This window comes from Zea mays, chromosome 1 (assembly GCF_902167145.1).
Source record: "Zea mays cultivar B73 chromosome 1, Zm-B73-REFERENCE-NAM-5.0, whole genome shotgun sequence".
NCBI lineage: Eukaryota > Viridiplantae > Streptophyta > Magnoliopsida > Poales > Poaceae > Zea > Zea mays.
This window is the reverse complement of record NC_050096.1, coordinates 189,132,750-189,151,878: the sequence shown is the minus strand read 5'-3', so window position 1 is coordinate 189,151,878 and position 19,129 is coordinate 189,132,750. Positions and strand designations below refer to the sequence as shown.

Genomic DNA, 19,129 nt, shown 5'->3' with positions numbered 1-19,129 from the left:
AACAACTCGAAAGGCGACGCAACAAGCCTCGCCTATTCATTATGTGATGCCAAGATGCTCTCCACCCGCCTACTCATTGTCGATATATTGTCCTGTCTAAATGTGGAATGGTACGGCGATGAATCCATGATACATGCATAGTCCCTTTGTCTATTTAGGCTGGGGGCATCTCTACTCTATACCTTTTGATCCATGGTCATGGCCGAGAAAGATGCAATCTGAAACAGCCTATATGCATTAGAACTCTATTGAATGATCACCCTATTGGTTGAAAAGTCGGTGACTCGTATCAGGCTTAGTACATATGCTTTTTGGTTCGTCAACCTCCTCCAAAAGGCAGAGGGCATATGTTGAGCACAGAAAAGTGTCGTGCGGATGGTCCGGCTCTAAGGCCGAACGGTCCACGGTGGTAGCGCGGACGGTCCGCGCGTGCGCAGAATCAGTTAGGGTTCTGAGTTTCTTGCATGATGTGTTAGCTAAAACTGCGGAATTAGCTCGAGAAATGACTTGTAACGGGTCCAGACCTCCCCCTTTATATAGATGAAGGGCTACGGCCGATTGAACCCCCCACAATCGATCAAGTCAAATCTATTTATCAATTTACCTTTTCGTTCTTCCAATTCCTAGGAGTAGGAATAATTTTAGCCTTAGGATTAGATCTAGTTTAGTCTTCCACAACAATCTCTAGTCGACCCTACGCCGATTAGAGGAGCACCTGTGGCCTGCCGACCCGGAGCAACCCCTTGGAACTCTCCCCCTCGACGAGATCTCTCCCAGGGCAAGTTCTAGGGTTCTTTGCGGAGAAGAAGACCCTCTGCGCTATCGTGGACCATCCGGCCCTAGGCGCGGACCGTCTGGAAGTGTGCAGAGGAGGAGCCGCTCCTACGCCAGGTCGCGGACCGTCCGACCCTGTGCCACAGTCCGTCCGTGCCTCTGCAGAGAGCCCCACCAGGCGGTCTGTTCCCGTGTTTGGCACCCGAATCAGTGCCAACACCATCTTATGTAGATCATAGTCCATTCAGTTTCCTTTTATTTATAAGGTATATTTTTTGAACGTAATGACATGAGCTCTGTCTTCCAATTAAGAAGAATAGAATTAATCCAGTTTTAAGAAAATCGGGTCCGAAACCTACACAGTCTGCACAACAGCCTAAACAAAGGCAGCCCCCAACCCATCCAGTGTCATCATTGTCGAACTCAACACAAGGAACAAGCAGCTCTAACTCCTCGAGACAGGCCATACATGGCCAAAGGAACACGACGACGCCTACATCCAAACACCATCACATAAGGAAGAAGATTGTGGTGCGCCGTCGGTACCAAGTCTAAACACACCCCATGTGAGGCAGCTCCGATTCTTCACCAACGAGCTTGATTCTCCGACCGCCCCCAGCAATTTCCCGACCTCCGAAACAATCCAGTCCACGAAGAATGGGGGTTTCGTGACATCATTGTCGAGCCACAACACCTGAAGCAATAGCTTCGACTTCACGTTGCAAAGCCCCACCTTCACACGCATACCAGATGCCGAGAAGCAAAAATAACAACCGAAGGCGATGTCGTGGCTGAGATGAACTTCAATAACGACACCTTCAGGAAGCGAGTGATGTCTAGGACGCCACCGTCACTTGTCCAAGATGGACCGAACTTTCGTCCAAGGAAAACAGTGTTGGGGAATGCGACACCCTCAATAGGAGAAGCGACGTCCACAGGCATCACCGTCGCCGAGGCTTTTGCCCAAGAAATCTCCAACACATTGTCATGCCAAGACCTAGAGATAAAGCATGCAGCTTCCGCTGTCATCCTGACATCTCGCATAAACCCTTCAGAGGGCATTGACACGCCGGCTGCCGCAGCAGCCACAAAGCTGCATTGATCACCATCCCCTCTGGCTGGGCACAGAGAGCCGGGCAACACCTGGCCACGTGCGCCACACTGTCGCGTGCGCCAAAGCCGATGCCGACTGTCACCATCGGCCCTGGCACACACGGCCACCGAAGCCAACGGCTGCCACCACCACCCTGCACCAGGCCCTGCCGGCCCACGCCACCCTGCGCCGTCATATGCAGCCACACGATAGGAGGACCTATCGCCACCATTTGGCCGGTTGCACAGCCCTGCCGACACACCCCGCTAGACCACTGGACGCATCCTCTCCGCCCGCGCCCCTCCTCGAGCGTCGACGTCCAGGCCCTGCACGAGGTCTGCCAAAACCGGCCAACCACGAGCACCGTCAAGGCATCGACACCGAGGGCCATCTCCAACCATCCACTCCCATCTCCGGCAGACGCATGCCTGCACTGAGCTCCTCTCCGCCCTCGACAGTCGCGCCGGTGCCGAGCCCCTTCCCGGTCGACGCAGCGAACACCACCCCACAGATTTGTCTCCCTCCGAGCTCTATATCGCGGATCCACCACTGCTCAGGCTAAGGCCCGTCCAGCCATGAGCCCCCACAAGGCACCAACTCGCGCCACCACACCACCAAAGGGCCCAGCCGCCGCCATCCCGGCGGCCTACTCCAGTGGCAGCGTAGCGGGAGAAGAGAGGGATTGGGAGAAGGTGTGGTGGCTAGGGTTGCCGCCCAAGTCGCCCGTGCGGGAGGCAACGTGGGGGCCTGATCCGATTCAAGGTCTTTAGCAATACGCTTAAGGTCTAGTTTGAGTAGTCCAGTATTAAGCTCAATCCATATGTATTATTAGGTCTATGCCCGTGCGTTGCTACGGGTGCATTAAAATGCATAACAATGTTAGTGCCAATGTGCCATTATATAGGAACTAATCCTTAGTAATATTGCACTCTTGTAACCGAAGTATCATCAGACCAATACAAGCGAGTAAACTCAATAGTCGCCCAAAGCGAAACAGCAAATTTGCCGCAAGCTGCCTACTGCTGGGCGCACTGCACCCTCTGCCCACCCGCCTGGCACATCATCATCCTCGTCGTAGGCCTCCTGGTGCTACTGCTGCCGCCTCTGCATCTCCTCTTCGATGTTCACGTCGTAGGGCATCGTCTCCTCGCACTCGTCCAGCTCCATGTCAGTGTACTGTGATACTGGCTTGGGCGGGAGAACAGCCTCCAGGGCCTTGCACTGCTCCGGGCTCAACGAGTCCGGGAACTCCACCGAGAAGTGGATGTACAACTTGCCCTTCATGAAGGGCCTCTGATACATGGGCATGCCTTCATCGTTGATTGCCTTGAAAGAATCTGCACAAATTTAAAATAAACATAATCATACGTCAGAATCAAAGCCATGAGAATGGAATTGGACTGTTGACAACTGACATGGTACCACCAAGACACCAACAACATTTTTAGATATTAAATTTTGTTACAACATAAAAGGAATTGCAGATTTCCAATAAAAGTGTGACCATCAAAGACAATAGCTTTAACTAACAAATCAACACCATCTATATCAACTAAAAAAATAGGTTGTCTACACACCTAAAATTGATTGCATAAAAAAATCAGGTGCTCACTTGGCAAAAATCATCACAGATCACATCTTAACAACCAGCAATATAGTTTAGTACCCCATTGGTTGTATAGACCAATAAATAATATAATCAGTACTGTCGGGGACCATAATTAGGGGTACCCTCAAGACGCCTAATTCTCAGCTGATAACCCCCATCAGCATAAAGCTGCAAAGGCCTGATGGGTGCGATTAAGTCAGGGATCAGTCCGTTCGAGCGACTCGATCAGGCCTCGTCCGAGCCTAGCCTCGGACAAGGGCAGCCGACCCCGGAGGATTTCCGTCTCGCCCGAGGCCCCCCTCCAACGGCGGACACATCTCCGGCTCGCCCGAGGCCCTGCCTTCGCTAAGAAGCAAGCCTGGCTAAATCGCCGCACCGACCGACCGAATCGCAGGAGCATTTAACGCAAAGGTGGCCTGACACCTTTATCCTGACGCACGCCGCCCCGCAGAGCCGAAGTGACCGTCGTCACTTCGCCGCTTCACTGACTGGCCTGACAGAAGGACAGCGCCGCCTGCGCCACTCCGACTGCAGTACCACTTGACAGAGTGAGACTGACAGGCAGTCAGGTCCTGCCAAAGGCACCATAGGAAGCTCCGCTCCGCCCGACCCCAGGGCTCGGACTCGGGCTAAGTCCCGGAAGACGGCGAACTCCGCTCCGCCCGACCCCAGGGCTCGGACTCGGGCTAAGTCCCGGAAGACGGCGAACTCCGCTCCGCCCGACCCCAGGGCTCGGACTCGGGCTAAGTCCCGGAAGACGGCGAACTCCGCTCCGCCCGACCCCAGGGCTCGGACTCGGGCTAAGTCCCGGAAGACGACGAACTCCGCTCCGCCCGACCCCAGGGCTCGGACTCGGGCTAAGTCCCGGAAGACGGCGAACTCCGCTCCGCCCGACCCCAGGGCTCGGACTCGGGCTCAGCCCCAGAAGACGACGAACTCCGCTTCGCCCGACCCCAGGGCTCGGACTCCGCCCTGGCCTCTGCCGAACGACCTCCGCCTCGCCCGACCCAGGGGCTCGGACTCGGCCTCGGCCACGGAAGACAGACTCGACCTCGGCTTCGGAGGAGCCTCCACGACGCCCAACCTAGGGCGCAGGCCAGCCACGTCAACAGGAAGCGCCATCATCACCCTACCCCGAGCTGACTCGGGCCGCAGAGAACAAGACCGGTGTCCCATCTGGCTAGCTCCGCCAGATAGGCAATGATGGCGCCCCGCAAGCTCTGTGACGACGGCGGCTCTCAGCTCGCTTACGGAAGCAGGAGGACGTCAGCAAGGACTCAACCGCTCCGACAGCTGTCCCTCCGCCAGGCTCCGCCGCTCCTCCGACGACCACGACATCACACCAGTTGGGTGCCAAGATCTCTCCGGCTGCCACATCGGCATGTACTTAGGGCGCTAGCTCTCCCCCGCTAGACACGTAGCACTCTGCTACACCCCCATTGTACACCTGGATCCTCTCCTTACGCCTATAAAAGGAAGGACCAGGGCCCTCTTAGAGAGGGTTGGTCGCGCGGGGACGAGGACGGGACAGGCGCTCTCTTGGGGCCGCTCGCTTCCCTCACCCGTGTGGACGCTTGGAACCCCCTACTGCAAGCGCACCCGACCTGGGCGCGGGACGAACACGAAGGCCGCGGGATTTCCACCTCTCTCACGCCCGTCTCCGGCCACCTCGCTTCCCCCCTTCACGCTCGCCCACGCGCTCGACCCATCTGGGCTGGGGCACGCAGCGACATTCACTCGTCGGCTTAGGGACCCCTCGGTCTCGAAACGCCGACAGTTGGCGCGCCAGGTAGGGGCCTGTTGCGTGTTGACGAACAGCTTCCCGTCAAGCTCCAGATGGGCAGTCTCCAGCAACCTCTCCGGACCGGGACGGTGCTCCGTTTCGGGAGTCTTGGGTTCATGTCCTTCGACGGCAGCTACGACATGATACTCCTTCCACCGCCGCGCGACAACGACAATGGCGGCCGACAGCCCGCCCGCCGGCGGCGGAATCGACGACGTCTTCCCCGCGTGGTGGAAGAACAACATTCGAGCTCGTCCCGTCCTCTCCCCCGCCAAAGGAGGAGGAGGTGGGGCAACCAAGGCCAAGCGGGAGGCCGCGCCTCGTCGGCTGTCGAGCGAGTCGACGTCCCCAGCGCCCCAACGGGGGGCGCGCCGGGCGTCGACCCCGCGTTTGAGACAAAGGCGAGCGCCGTCTCCCCGCGACACGCCAGTCCTGAGCAAGCGGACGACGCCAGCGCACTTGCGGAGAGCTTGCAGGACGTCGCCCTCGTACCTGGGACGGCGGTGCAATCAGTCCTCGACGTGACTATGTCGCTGCTCGCCGACCGAAAGGTACCCACCGATTCCTATCCTACGTCATTTCGACTCAGCCTCAACCCGCCTAGCGACCTTGCTTTGGCAGGCGCTCTCGTAGAGGCGAGTGCAACCCCTCTGGGGTTTCGCATGCGGTCGCCTTGGGACCGGCTGACGGACGTCTCGACCTACGGGCCCCCTGGGTCCGAGGATGATGACGACCCCAACATCTGTTGGGATTTCTCTGGATTTGGCAACCCCAGTGCCATGCGGGACTTCATGACCGCATGTGACTACTGCCTCTCCGATTGTTCCGACGATAGCCGCAGCCTCGACGACGAGGACTGCGGCCCAAGCTGCGAATGTTTCCACGTCGAGCTAGGGGATCCCTCCGAAGGCAATCATCTCGGCATGCCGGAGGACGGTGATCTCCCTAGGTCGGTGCCTCGCGCGGACATCCCGCGGGAGCTAGCTGTGGTCCCCGTTCGGCGGGGGGTCACGACCCACAGCTCGAGCAGGTCCGCGGGGCGCAGGCCAGGCTCGACGAGGGAGCAGGAGCGCTTGAGCCGATCCGCGCGGGACGTCGGGCAGGCATGGGCGAGCCAACCCCCGGCCGGAGAAATACGTCACCTGCCCCAGGGTCTCCAGCACCGCGTCGCCGACGGCGTCAGGCTCAGGCCACCACCCGCATCCAGTGGAGTTGGTCAGAACCTGGCTGCAGCAGCGATGCTTCTCCGCGCGATGCCGGAGCCATCAACCACCGAGGGTCGGCGAATCCAGGGAGAGCTCAAGAATCTCCTGGAAGGCGCTGCGGTCCGACGGGCCGAGAGCTCTGCCTCCCGAAGGCAGGGATACCCCTCGGAGCCTCATGCCGCGACTTCCCGATTCATGCGGGAAGCCTCGGTCTACGCCGGGCGCACGCGCAACACCGCGCCTGCGACCCCGGGCCACCTCGGCAACGAGCACCATCATCACGACCGTTGGGCCCACCTAGACGGGAGGGTGCGCCGAGGCTACCACCCCAGGCGTGGGGGACGCTACGACAGCGGGGAGGATCGGAGTCCCTCGCCCGAACCACCCGGTCCGCAGGCCTTCAGTCGGGCCATCCGGCGGGCACCGTTCCCGACCCGGTTCCGACCCCCGACTACTATCACAAAGTACTCGGGGGAAACGAGACCGGAACTGTGGCTCGCGGACTACCGCCTGGCCTGCCAACTGGGTGGAACGGACGACGAAAACCTCATCATCCGCAACCTCCCCCTGTTCCTCTCCGACACTGCTCGCGCCTGGTTGGAGCACCTGCCTCCGGGGCAGACCTCCAACTGGGATGACTTGGTCCAAGCCTTCGCCGGCAATTTCCAGGGCACGTACGTGCGCCCCGGGAATTCCTGGGACCTCCGAAGCTGCCGGCAGCAGCCGGGAGAGTCTCTCCGGGACTACATCCGGCGATTCTCGAAGCAGCGCACCGAGTTGCCCAACATCACCGACTCGGATGTCATCGGCGCGTTCCTTACCGGCACCACCTGCCGTGACCTGGTGAGTAAGTTGGGTCGCAAGACCCCCACCAGGGCGAGCGAGCTGATGGACATCGCCACCAAGTTCGCCTCTGGCCAGGAGGCGGTCGAGGCTATCTTCCGAAAGGACAAGCAGCCCCAGGGCCGCCCATCGGAAGATGCTCCCGAGGCGTCTACTCCGCGCGGCGCCAAGAAGAAAGGCAAGAAGAAGTCGCAAGCGAAACGCGACGCCGCCGACGCGGACCTTGTCGCCGCCGCCGAGTACAAGAACCCTCGGAAGCCCCCCGGAGGTGCCAACCTCTTCGACAAGATGCTCAAGGAGCCGTGCCCCTATCATCAGGGGCCCGTCAAGCACACCCTTGAGGAGTGCGTCATGCTTCGGCGCCACTTCCACAGGGCCGGGCCACCCGCGGAGGGTGGCAGGGCCCGCGACGACGACAAGAAGGAAGATCACCAAGCAGGAGAGTTCCCCGAGGTCCGCGACTGCTTCATGATCTACGGTGGGCATGCGGCGAATGCCTCGGCTCGGCATCGCAAGCAAGAGCGCCGGGAGGTCTGCTCGGTGAAGGTGGCGGCGCCAGTCTACCTAGACTGGTCCGACAAGCCCATCACCTTCGACCAAGCTGACCACCCCGACCACGTGCCGAGCCCGGGGAAATACCCGCTCGTCGTCGACCCCATCGTCGGCGACGTCAGGCTCACCAAGGTCCTGATGGACGGGGGCAGCTGCCTCAACATCATCTACGCCGAGACCCTAAAGCTCCTACACGTCGATCTGTCCTCCGTCCGAGCAGGCGCTGCGCCCTTCCACGGGATCATTCCCGGGAAGCGCGTCCAGCCCCTCGGACGACTCGACCTTCCCGTCTGCTTCGGAACGCCCTCCAACTTCCGAAGGGAGACTCTGACGTTCGAGGTGGTCGGGTTCCGAGGAACCTACCACGCGGTACTGGGGAGGCCATGCTACGCGAAGTTCATGGCCGTCCCCAACTACACCTACCTGAAGCTCAAGATGTCGGGCCCCAACGGGGTCATCACCGTCGGCCCCACGTACAAACACGCGTTCGAATGCGACGTGGAGTGCGTGGAGTACGCCGAGGCCCTCACCGAGTCCGAGGCCCTCATCGCCGACCTGGAAAGCCTCTCAAAAGAGGTACCCGACGTGAAGCGCCATGCCGGCAACTTCGAGCCAGTGGAGACGGTAAAGGCCGTCCCTCTCGACCCCAGCGGCGACACCTCCAAGCAGATCCGGATCGGTTCCGGGCTCGACCCCAAATAGGAAGTAGTGCTCGTCGACTTTCTCCGCGCAAACGCCGACGTCTTTGCGTGGAGTCCCTCGGACATGCCCGGCATACCGAGGGATGTCGCCGAGCACTCGCTGGATATTCGGGCCGGAGCCCGACCGGTCAAGCAGCCTCTGCGCCGATTCGACGAGGAGAAGCGCAGAGCGATAGGCGAGGAGATCCACAAGCTAATGGCAGCAGGGTTCATCAAAGAGGTATTCCATCCCTAATGGCTTGCCAACCCTGTGCTTGTGAGAAAGAAAGGGGGGAAATGGCGGATGTGTGTAGACTACACTGGTCTCAACAAAGCATGTCCGAAGGTTCCCTACCCTCTGCCTCGCATCGATCAAATCATGGATTCCACCGCTGGGTGCGAAACCCTGTCTTTCCTCGACGCCTACTCAGGGTATCACCAAATCAGGATGAAAGAGTCCGACCAGCTCGCGACTTCTTTCATCACGCCCTTCGGCATGTACTGCTATGTCACCATGCCGTTCGGTTTGAGGAATGCGGGCGCGACGTACCAGCGGTGCATGAACCATGTGTTCGGCCAACACATCGGTCGCACGGTCGAGGCCTACGTCGATGACATCGTAGTCAAGACAAGGAAAGCTTCTGACCTTCTCTCCGACCTTGAAGTGACATTCTGATGCCTCAAAGCGAAAGGCGTCAAGCTCAATCCCGAGAAGTGTGTCTTCGGGGTGCCCCGGGGCATGCTCTTGGGGTTCATCGTCTCCGAGCGGGGCATCGAAGCCAACCCGGAGAAGATCGCAGCCATCACCAGCATGGGGCCCATCAAGGACTTAAAAGGCGTATAGAGGGTCATGGATGTCTCGCGGCCCTGAGCCGCTTCATCTCACGCCTCGGCAAAAGAGGTCTGCCTCTGTACCGCCTCTTAAGGAAGGCCGAGTGTTTCGCTTGGACCCCTGAGGCCGAGGAAGCTCTCGGGAACCTGAAGGCGCTCCTCACAAAGGCGCCTATCTTGGTGCCTCTAGCTGATGGAGAAGCCCTCTTGGTCTACGTCGTCGCGACCACTCAGGTGGTTAGCGCCGCGATTGTGGTCGAGAGGCAAGAAGAGGGGCATGCATTGCCCGTTCAGAGGCCAGTTTACTTCGTCAGCGAGGTACTCTCCGAGACCAAGATCCGCTACCCACAAGTCTAGAAGCTGCTGTTTGCAGTGATCTTGACGAGGCGGAAGTTGCGACACTACTTCGAGTCTTATCCGGTAACTGTGGTGTCATCCTTCCCCCTGGGGGAGATCATCCAGTGCCGAGAGGCCTCGGGCAGGATTGCAAAGTGGGCGGTGGAAATCATGGGCGAGACAATCTCGTTCGCCCCTCGGAAGGCCATCAAGTCCTAGGTATTGGCGGACTTCATAGCCGAATGGGTCGACACCCAGCTACCGACGGCTCCGATCCAACCGGAGCTCTGGACCATGTTTTTCGACGGGTCGCTGATGAAGACGGGAGCCGGCGCGGGCCTACTCTTCATCTCGCCCCTCGGGAAACACCTACGCTATGTGCTACGCCTCCATTTCCCGGCGTCCAACAATGTGGCTGAGTACGAGGCTCTGGTCAACGGGTTGCGGATCGCCATCGAGCTAGGGGTCAGGCGCCTCGACGCCCGTGGCGACTCGCAGCTCGTCATCAACCAAGTCATGAAGAACTCCCACTGCCGCGACCCAAAGATGGAGGCCTACTGCGATGAGGTTCGGCGCCTGGAAGACAAGTTTTACGGGCTCAAGCTTAACCACATCGCTCGGCGCTACAACGAGACTGCGGACGAGCTGGCAAAAATAGCCTCGGGGCGAACAACGGTTCCCCCGGACATCTTCTTCCGGGATCTGCATCAACCCTCCGTCAAGATCGACGACTCGCCCGAGCCCGAGGTACCCTCGGCACAGCCCGAGGCACCCTCAGCTCGGCCCGAGGCGCCCTCGGTTCAGCCCGAGGTACCCTCGGCCTCCGAGGGCGAGGCACTGCACGTCGAGGAGGAGCGGAGCGGAGCCACGCCTGATCGAAATTGGCAACCCCGTACCTGCAATATCTCCGCCAAGGAGAGCTACCCCTCGACCGAGCCGAGGCTCGGCGGGTAGCGCGACGCGCCAAATCGTTCGTCTTGCTGGGTGATGAGAAGGAGCTCTACCACCGCAGCCCCTCGGGCATCCTCCAGCGATGCATCTCCATCACCGAAGGTCAGGAACTCCTGCAAGAGATACACTCGGGGGCTTGCGGCCATCACGCAGCGCCTCGAGCCCTTGTTGGGAATGCTTTCCAGCAAGGCTTCTACTGGCCAACGGCGGTGGCTGACGCCACTAGAATTGTCCGCACCTGCGAAGGGTGCCAATTCTATGCGAAGCAGACCCACCTGCCCGCTCAGGCTCTGCAGACGATACCCATCACCTGGCCCTTTGCTGTGTGGGGTCTGGACCTCGTCGGCCCCTTGCAGAAGGCGCCCGGGGGCTACACGCACCTGCTGGTCGCCATCGACAAATTCTCCAAGTGGGTCGAGGTCCGACCTCTGAACAGCATCAGGTCCGAGCAGGCGGTGACGTTCTTCACCAACATCATCCATCACTTCGGGGTCCCGAACTCCATCATCACCGACAACGGTACCCAGTTCACCGGCAGAAAATTCTTGGACTTCTGCGAGGATCACCACATCCGGGTGGACTGGGCCGCCGTGGCTCATCCCATGTCGAATGGGCAAGTAGAGCGTGCCAACGGCATGATTCTACAAGGGCTCAAGCCTCGGATTTACAACGACCTCAACAAGTTCGGCAAGCGATGGATGAAGGAACTCCCCTCGATGGTCTGGAGCCTGAGGACAATGCCGAGCCGAGCCACGGGTTTCACGCCGTTCTTCCTGGTCTACGGGGCCGAGGCCGTCTTGCCCACTGACCTGGAATACGGCTCCCCGAGGATGAGGGCCTACAGCGATCAAAGCAACCAAGTTAGCCGAGAAGACTCGCTGGACCAGCTGGAAGAAGCTCGGGACAAGGCCTTACTACACTCGGCGCGGTACCAGCAGTCCCTGCGACGCTACCACGCCCGAGGGGTCCGGCCCCGAGACCTCCAGGTGGGCGACCTGGTGCTTCGGCTGCGGCAAGACGCCCGAAGGAGGCACAAGCTCACGCCCCCCTGGGAGGGGCCCTTCGTCATCGCCAAAGTTCTAAAGCCCGGAACGTACAAGCTGGCCAACAGTCAAGGCGAGGTCTACGGCAACGCTTGGAACATCCAACAGCTACGTCGCTTCTACCCTTAAGATGTTTTCAAAGTTGTTCATATACCTCGCACCCACGCAAAGTTTAGTCATCAAGGAAGGGTCGGCCTCGCCTCGGCAAAGCCCGACCCTCCCTCGGGGGCTAAAAGGGGGGGAACCCCCTCTGCGTCGAAATTTTCCTCGAAAAAAGATCTCTTCTACCAGAATATCTTTCGTGCTTTCTGACTACTTCGAAAAGTGGATCCTGAAAACGACGGAGTACACGTAAGCAGCCAAGGCTGACCGAGCCGAGGGACTCCTACGCCTCCGGGATACGGATACCTCACTCATCACCTTCTGTGATAAGTAACTCGCGCTCGGATAAAGTGATTCCGCGGACCGAACAAGTCTTCACGTTCGAAAGCTCTTCTGCCGAAGTGATCCTTCGAGCCTTCTCGACTGAGTCGGTGACAGGGCCTCATGGACGGGTGAAAGTGCGCGTAAGCGGCAAGGCCGACCGAGCCGAGGGACTCCCACGCCTCCGGGATACGGATACCTCACTCATCACCTTCCGCGAGAAGCAACTCTCGCTCGCACAAACATCCCTGTTACCGACAAAAAAGTCCAGATACTCGAAACAAGAGGAAAGGAGACGCAGCTTTACAACGCAGCGAGGGTGTGTGTTCTGGCCTCGGCGGCCGCAGAAGGCACACGCTACAAGACAATCTGATCCTGCAGGCTCGGGCCTTGACGCTGGAAGGGGGCAGCAGCACCCTCGGCATCGACGACAACTTCGGCAAGGTTCGACCTAGCCTCGGACGGCGACGCGGTCCGAAGACCTCCACTCCGAAGGACGACGTCATTGCCACGCCCGGGCCATCGCCGCCAGGGTCTTCTCCGGGAATCCGGCCCGAGCAGGCGGCTCAGCCGGTCACCTCTGGGGCCTCGGCCAACCATCTTCCAAGGGCGCCAACCCGACCCGAGGCCTCGGCTGGTCAACTCCGGCGTCGGTCCCGCTAACGGACGACCCGGCTAGGCTCCGGCCAACCAGGTTTTCATTTTCGAGCCAACTCCGCCTCTGTTCGTGCTGATATCGCTACCCCTGGCATCGGCTCGTCAAAGAGCGGCCAAGGGGTCCCTTTAACTAAGCTAGAGGAGTCTCAGACAACAAGGCCGACCGAGCCGAGGGACTCCTACGCCTCCGGGATACGGATACCTCACTCGTCACCTTGACACGGGGCGACTCATGCTTGGTGAAGCGGTTCAGATAATCAACAGGCGAGTCTTAGTGCTCGAAAATGAGGAAAAAACACGGCTCCGTGCCAAAATTACATACATGTTCAGGCCTCGACAACCATAATGAACAAAAACACTGGCATTCAAAGTGCCATTACAAACGGAACTCCGGTTCCCCCTCCGCAGGTACGAACAACCCCACTCCATGGGGGAAGGCCTGCGGAGCAACAGAAGACTGACGAGCGGCTCGCCGCCGCCCGCTCTGACTACGACGACAACGCCCCCCGCTCCGGGCGGCCGAACTGCAGCGGCGCAGGCCTCAAGGTGGGCGCTGCTGCAATCTTGCCCTCGCCCACGCCAACGCTCGAGGGGCGAGGACAAGTACAAAGAGCCGGAGGCCCGAAGCGCGGATGGTGGCGGTGATCCCGTCGGCGATGGGGACTTCTCGAACCGCCTCCGCCTCGGCACCGACGACAGGGGCCATCAGCCCTCCGGCAGATCCCCACTCAAATCCTCCCGGACGAGTGGGGCACCATCCTCCGCGTGAAGATGCCACGCCGGTGCAAAGGCATGACCACCCTAGAACACGAACGCCGCCCTAGCAGCGCGCGGCATCTGGGGGTGGTCCACCCGTGCACACGGCGCGGCAGCCGCCCTCCGGCAGGAGGGGCCGCCGGGAGCCAAGCTGACGAGCCCGACACACTGGAGGTGACGACGCCCGCCGTCGACCAGCCCCGCGTTGTCGAAGTCCGGGCCGCCCACAGGGCCAGTGAGCGCCCTCTCCCTCGAACGCCGCGGGAGAGGGTGACCCACGAACCCGCGCGGGAGGTAGAGCGCCGGCTTAGCCCGGCCCCCACCCCAGCGAGGATGATGAACATCCTTGAAGCTGAGGGTGGGACCAAGATCGCAGCCCGACTTGCTTCTCCCCACCCAGGAACTGGTGGTCACCGTCTTGGGTGACCACCGGCGGGGGGGTACAGCCGGGCTGGCAGATGAAAATCCTTGAAGCCGAACGATGGCTGAAAGGTACCAACTCCCACGGAGTTGCGTTCCTCCAACGATGAGGCGAAAAGATGGCGGGTATCCCCCATCCGGGGGCTTGGAAGGTGAAGAGACGCGATGCATAAGGGAGCGAGAAGACATGGTCGCCTTCCGAAAGGGGTCGCCCTCCTTTTAAAGGCAACTCTCCCTACTAGCGCCCCCAACCGTCACGGGCTGAGTCTTCTCCAACACGCTCCAAGGCCCTCCCCTGCGGCGCGGGGGCTGGGTCCCGCATGTCATGCAAACCGGCTCGGAGCAGAAGAAGCCAAACCGTCGCGAGTGGTGCACACACGACCGCCCGGCGGTTACAAGTGACCCTCCACTTTTGCCCAGACCAACGGGCGAAAAAGGCGGGCAGCCATACAGGCGGCATGCAACCGCGCCAAGTGGACGCGCTCCTCCGACTCCCAACGCGCCCAGCCTGGAGGCCCAGGCCCACGCGTCACGCAACCGGCGCGCCGGACGCTGTATGCAAGCAACTGCACCGCCATTTGCGCCACCACCGCGCCTCTTCGGTTGCGGAACCAATACCGCGACTCGAGGCGACCAGGCACACGTCCCAGCAGCGCCAGCCTGGCGCGGCGGTCAATGCGACCGAAAGTGGGCCGGCAGTAATGACGGTGGCAGGCGGGCGGGAGCAGCGGTCACGTCGTCAGCCAAGCTCACGTCCCATCCGGGGGCAGCAAGAGAACCTCCTCTCACGGCGTGAAGACAACGCGCCCGTGATCCGTTCCTCGAACGGCTCGCGCACGCGCGACGGCCGCCCCGCCAACCACTCGCCCCGTCGCATTAACTCCGCGGCAGGACAGGCGGCGCTTCTGGCAGGAGAAGCGGGCGACGCTTCGCCTTCGCCGTAATAACCGCGCCAAAAAAAGGTACGCCACGTCGTTCGATTTTGTATCCTTTTCGTTTTTCCTCTTTCTCTATCTCTTGCAACAGGGACCGGGAAAGGGGGATACCCCGAAAAAGATCCTTCCCCATGAAGGAACCAGGCTCCGAGCCTCCTTACTGATCAGAGGTTCGAAGGCTGGCCCCCCGAAGGGTTTCAACAGCCGCCTCAGATCGCGTGGGCCCTACACCCACTACTGGTCAGAGGTTCGAAGGCCGGCCCCCCGAAGGGTTCCACGGCCGCCTCAGGCTACTCAGGCTCCGCGCCCATTACTGATCAGGGGTTCGAAGGCTGGCCCCCCGAAGGGTTCACAGCCGCCTCAGACGCCGAGCGAGGGATGACCAGGGGTACGTTCGATACATAACCAAGGCTCGAGCTGCGCTCCCGAGGTACCCTAGGACATTTCCAAGACCAGCGGGAGCGATCTTGTAACGGAATCCCATCGGAGGGAGGCATCGAGCCCTCGGACCCCGTCGCCAGGGGACCGGGTCCGGCAAATCACCCGCAGGTACTTTTGGGCGTGCCTCTGGGCCCCTAGCCGACCCCTAACGAACGGGGCACGGACGTCCACTCGGATTACCCGCTTGCAGCTCACCGGAGACACCATGTTCGGCGCCCATCGAGGGTAACATGGCGCTTTCCCCCCCTCCTCCTTGCGGAAAGGCGACGCAGGGGCGTATGTAAAAAAGCCGAGTCTGTCCCTGATCGTCCTCTCGCCCTGTGCGGAGGCTCGGGGGCTGCTCTCGCAAACCCGGCTCCGGCCGAACCGTTGACAGCGTCAACATACCAGCCCGAGAACTTGGGCCCCGACCGTACACCCGGGCTACGGCCAGTTCGCATGAGGGAACAACCAGACCAGCCGAAGCATTACGCAAGGCATTAAGACCTCGAAGGAGTGAAACCACTCCTCCGAGGCCTCGGGGGCTACACCCGGCGGGTGCGCTCGCGCGCACCCACCGGAACAAAATGCAACCGAGAAAGGCTGGTCCCCTTGCAAAAAAGTGCGACGAAAGCCTCCAAGCGAGTGCTAACACTCCCTTCGAGGCTCGGGGGCTACTGTCGGGGACCATAATTAGGGGTACCCTCAAGACGCCTAATTCTCAGCTGGTAACCCCCATCAGCATAAAGCTGCAAAGGCCTGATGGGTGCGATTAAGTCAGGGATCAGTCCGTTCGAGCGACTCGATCAGGCCTCGTCCGAGCCTAGCCTCGGACAAGGGCAGCCGACCCCGGAGGATTTCCGTCTCGCCCGAGGCCCCCCTCCAACGGCGGACACATCTCCGGCTCGCCCGAGGCCCTGCCTTCGCTAAGAAGCAACCCTGGCTAAATCGCCGCACCGACCGACCGAATCGCAGGAGCATTTAACGCAAAGGTGGCCTGACACCTTTATCCTGACGCACGCCGCCCGGCAGAGCCGAAGTGACCGCCGTCACTTCGCCGCTTCACTGACTGGCCTCACAGAAGGACAGCTCCGCCTGCGCCACTCCGACTGCAGTGCCACTTGACAGAGTGAGACTGACAGGCAGTCAGGTCCTGCCAAAGGCACCATAGGAAGCTCCGCTCCGCCCGACCCCAGGGCTCGGACTCGGGCTAAGTCCCGGAAGACGGCGAACTCCGCTCCCCCCGACCCCAGGGCTCGGACTCGGGCTAAGTCCCGGAAGACGGCGAACTCCGCTCCGCCCGACCCCAGGGCTCGGACTCGGGCTAAGTCCCAGAAGATGGCGAACTCCGCTCCGCCCGACCCCAGGGCTCGGACTCGGGCTAAGTCCCGGAAGACGGCGAACTCCGCTCCGCCCGACCCCAGGGCTCGGACTCGGGCTAAGTCCCGGAAGACGGCGAACTCCGCTCCGCCCGACCCCAGGGCTCGGACTCGGGCTCAGCCCCAGAAGACGACGAACTCCGCTTCGCCCGACCCAAGGGCTCGGACTCCGCCCTGGCCTCTGCCGAACGACCTCCGCCTCGCCCGACCCAGGGGCTCGGACTCGACCTCGGCCACGGAAGACAGACTCGACCTCGGCTTCAGAGGAGCCTCCACGACGCCCAACCTAGGGCGCAGGCCAGCCACGTCAACAGGAAGCGCCATCATCACCCTACCCCGAGCTGACTGGGGCCGCAGAGAACAAGACCGGTGTCCCATCTGGCTAGCTCCGCCAGATAGTTAATGATGGCGCCCCGCAAGCTCTGTGACGACGGCGGCTCTCAGCTCTCTTACGGAAGCAGGAGGACGTCAGCAAGGACTCAACCGCTCCGACAGCTGTCCCTCTGCCAGGCTCCGCCGCTCCTCCGACGGCCACGACATCACACCAGCTGGGTGCCAAGATCTCTCCGGCTGCCACATCGGCATGTACTTAGGGCGCTAGCTCTCCCCCGCTAGACACGTAGCACTCTGCTACACCCCCATTGTACACCTGGATCCTCTCCTTACGCCTATAAAAGGAAGGACCAGGGCCCTCTTAGAGAGGGTTGGTCGCGCGGGGACGAGGACGGGACAGGCGCTCTCTTGGGGCCGCTCGCTTCCCTCACCCGCGTGGACGCTTGTAACCCCCTACTGCAAGCGCACCCGACCTGGGCGCGGGACGAACACGAAGGCCGCGGGATTTCCACCTCTCTCACGCCCGTCTCCGGTCACCTCGCTTCCCCCCTTCGCGCTCGCCCACGCGCTCGACCCATCTGGGCTGGGGCACGCAGCGACATTCACTCGTCGGCTTAGGGACCCCCCGGTCTCGAAACGCCAACAAGTACATATACCAAAAGGTAACAAAATGCAGCCAAATCCCCCATTGTCAATAACTAAACGCCCCTGACGAACTACCAACACCTACTTGTTAAACTCGGAAGAGTCTATGCAATGCAACCGGTTCAGGTGGTAGTGTAGCCGGCTGATCACTGGCACAAACACAAATACTATCAAATTCAAACCGCAAGCAGCCCTGAACACAATGAATCGGATTCCTTACCAGGCTTCACAACTTCGCCGGGGTTCACAACTTCGCCAGGGTTCGATTTGATCAGCAGCTGCCTGTTATCCAAGTGAGTCAGAACAAACTGGAAGCCACATAGAGATTCAGTCAAGGTCAGTGTGTGCTCATAGAAGAGGTCATCGCCCTTTCTCTTGAACTTGGGATGCTCCTTCTGCTGGAGAACAAAGATGATATCTCCAGTGGCAGTATCAGGCTGCACACGAGCACAAGGTAGTTAGAACCCAAGGTTGCACACATTAGTTAGAACAGAAGTTTAGTTTGTGCCAGAGGAATAACTTTAGAACGGAGGACTAAGGAGTCATTACCGCTTCATCAGCTTCGCCAGGGAATGTGATCTTCTGCCCGTTCTGCATACCTTTCTGAACTACCACTTCAAGAACTTTCTTCTCTGGCACAACTTTAACACCTTTGCATTGTGGGCATCTATCCTTATCGCTGATGGTCTCTCCAGAACCCTTGCACTCATTGCAAGGATGTTGCATTTGCTGAATCATTCCATGTCCCAACTGCCGGATTTGGACCTTGAAGCCAGAACCTTGACAACCAGCACACCTCGACGAAGCTCCAGACTTGGAATTTTCATTGCAATTCATCACCATCAATCAGTCTAGCCAACCAGAACAACCATGGCTCATACATGGCTCATGAGTTGCTTCCAAGTTCCTCCACCACTCTTCAACCTCTAAATCAAATCATCAAGAACGAATTCCTCTTATATTCTGCTAAGATTAAGCATATCAATGCAATTCCTGCAACACATGTATCCGTTTTATACAGTTTCCTGCTTGCTTTGCGATCACTACAATTATTAATTTAAGAAACAAAACAAAAGGAGACCAGAAATCAAACAGGCACAAAAAAGAAAAAAAATCCAATCATGATCTCGTTGCACAACCAAATCGAGCAAATTATGGTCAGATACCTGCAAAAGCGACGTGACATCATTGGTTATGCCCAGCTCTCGTCGAAGCCAGCGCTTGTGGGTCTTGCTTCTCCCTATCCTGCTCCTCCTCCCACCGCTACGTCGCGGTGGCGTGCTTACCTGGTGGAATCACAACATAACTATTAGCGAGAGTGCATTCATAAATGTAGAAAAATTTGAAGAGTTTTACCTTGAACCAGAAGGCAAATTCAAGACGCCTCATGTGTTCAGTCCTGAATGGTTTATCAGTTGGTTGACTGCAACACAAATATTTAGTACGTGAGAAATTTAACTT

The 19,129-nt window shown here is 59.7% G+C and overlaps 2 pseudogenes; one reads left to right on the top strand and one right to left on the bottom strand.

The window, feature by feature from the left end:
• The window catches only part of LOC103645123 (uncharacterized), a 39,443-nt pseudogene extending 36,600 nt beyond the window's left edge, over positions 1 to 2,843 (top strand).
• LOC103645122 (dnaJ protein homolog 2-like) lies at positions 2,781 to 18,526 on the bottom strand (annotated as a pseudogene).
• Positions 18,527 to 19,129: the final 603 nt, after the last annotated feature.